The sequence below is a fragment of the Triticum dicoccoides genome, chromosome 5B (genome assembly GCF_002162155.2).
Source record: "Triticum dicoccoides isolate Atlit2015 ecotype Zavitan chromosome 5B, WEW_v2.0, whole genome shotgun sequence".
NCBI lineage: Eukaryota > Viridiplantae > Streptophyta > Magnoliopsida > Poales > Poaceae > Triticum > Triticum dicoccoides.
In genome coordinates this window covers 609,350,046-609,352,551 of record NC_041389.1, presented here as the reverse complement: position 1 = coordinate 609,352,551, position 2,506 = coordinate 609,350,046, and positions in this window count along the sequence as shown.

The following is a 2,506-nucleotide window of genomic DNA, read 5'->3' as shown; positions in this document are numbered from 1 at the left end:
TGGGCCTCTCTCAATACGTCCACCGGGAAAAGATGTTACTTCTCTGGGTGCTGCACGACTCGGAAAGTAATAATATCCTCGTTCGCGGGCATAGGGTATTGCGGATCGAAGACGAGCAATCGCTTCTTTCGCAGCAGCTTCTATGGCCAGGTGTGGGGTTGGCATAGATTTCCCCATGAAGGAAACTTCCGTTGGATCTTGATTGGAGTCTACGGGAGGGATGTGTACTGCTGCCCAATATTCCGAGGTGGATGGGGTGATCCTTGATTTGAACAGCTCGTACTAAGGTGGCTGGGTAGAACCCATGGTACTGCGGGTAAAATCCCACAATATTTTGACAAAGCTACCTGGGGTTGCATCTGGGGTTCTCAGATGAATGCTGGGGCTCGGCATGACAGGAAAAAGTGTGAGTGTGGTGCACAAAGTGAGGGTTGCTGGGTAAGGTCACAAGGTGGCCTTTATATAGCAATGGAGCCGGATCATTTTACCGTGGTGAAAGGTAATAAATTTGCCAGCTTAGCTCCAAAGGTCGGGTCAGTGTCAGAGATACACATATCTCATAAAGAGACGCGTTACTGTGGTTGTCGTCGGGTTGGTTTTGGTAGTTGTGCCCGGAAAATGTGCAACTATGCGCTGACCAGATATGCAAGGCTACTATTAAAACAGAGGCACAACGACAGGCTGCGTTAATATACACGGTCGCATGATTACAAAGCGAGGATACACTGAAACTCGGTGCTACTCATGCGGCTTAGTCTACCTCGTTTATGTCTAAACGGGCGCGCCTGGTGGATGTCGAGGCTTCTCCACGTGTCTCACTGCCAGGATTAGTCGGATATGGCGGAGGAACTGCAGGGTCGGGGTAGTGATGATGACCATCGCAGGGATTGTTGGCCACAACCCCGTTGGAGTGCGCTCCCAAAAGGCGACGAAGCACTTCTGGGGTCATCAAAGCATCTCGGCTGATGGCTGGAGCTGATCTCGGGGTCTCGATCGGTTGTCCAAACAGCACGACTGGGTTGTCGGCGTTGGGCTCGTTTTCTTCTCTCGCCGGGGCTCGACGAACCAACTCTCCATGAGCTGCGATTAGATCAATAGTGATATGGTCGAACAGTGCCTCTAGTGCACTTACATAGCACACTAGGTGCAACAATGCGGGGTCCGTCTCGTGATCTCCGTTGGCAACTTGGGGTGGTCTACCATACCCTTCACGTCTGGGGTAGTAGTGGAACGAGCGACAGTTAACTCTGGGCGACAAGTGCCTGAGATGAACTATAGCCTCTCGAGCGGCTAGCTGGATGGCTTGTGGCTCAAAGGAAGTTGTCCTTCCGGTGAACCTATAGGGGCGCTCGGGTGCTAGACCCCTACCGTAGATGTGTACAGTGGCCCAGAATTGATGGTCATCACCGCTCATGGGTCCTTGGTACACAACAAATTCTGGTGGCTCCTCTAACGCGTAGGCACGACGGGTGAGGTTTGCGAGGATGGTCACAAAACCTCCAAGGTTGGTTGCTGTGGTCTCGTTGTGCACTATGGGTCCAGCCATTGTGGCTCGGTTTGGGGTAGCGACTGTGCGGTGCTGTGTTGGGACTAGCGTGCCCTTTTTATAGGAAAAAGGGGGCGGAGTCTTCCTTCGCACGCTTGCGAGAAAGGACTATTTAGGGGCCGGTCACTGGCGCATGAGTGACAGGTTAGGTTGATAGGTTGGGCACCGACTGCCAAAAAGGTGTTGGGTCACTGTGTGGCTATCTTGCACGAGAAGCTTGGCTGGGGTTTGGCTAAGGTCTAGTGGGTTGGTTTGCTTAAGTTTTTCGACCTGGCTAAGATAGGATTAGCCAATGGTCAGCCTGGCTCTGATACCAAGTCTGCCACGACCGGTTCTCCGGACATAAATTTCCAGAAAAGACCGTCGTGCTCATCAGCCCCAGGATTACTGTTAGCTGATGAGGCTCCAACTTGATACAGAAATTCCAAGCAGAATACAACATATGTAGTACAAGACCATTCTGGCCTGTGAGTACAACAAATGGTTTCTAGTGGTTGATGGCGGAAGCGGTTTGTGAAACATCAGTGTCTATGGGACTCCATTTCCCACGGGAGCAGCTGACCAGGTTAACTCCTATCTTCGCGAGGCTGCTATCTCCATTGTGTGGGTTCCGGGGCTGGCATCGCGTCGCTCCTCTCCGAGCAAGAAAATCTGGCCAAGACAATAGCCAGGGACAAGCCAGTGAGTACTTTGAATGTACTCGCAAACATTATGAACACAGGTATAATATAACAATGATGTGCTAAAAATATTTTATGCTCATGACGTCAGTCACAAAAGATAAATGAAACTCTAATGCGTGCAAGCAAGTTATTTATAAAAATGCAATAACATGGTAGTATTAAAATTTATGAAAATAAATAACAAGCAATGCCACAGTCGGGCGTCTTAGCGACACCACATAAAGGGCTTTAAAAGGAATGCCACAGTCGGGCGTCTGAGCGACACCACATAAAGGGC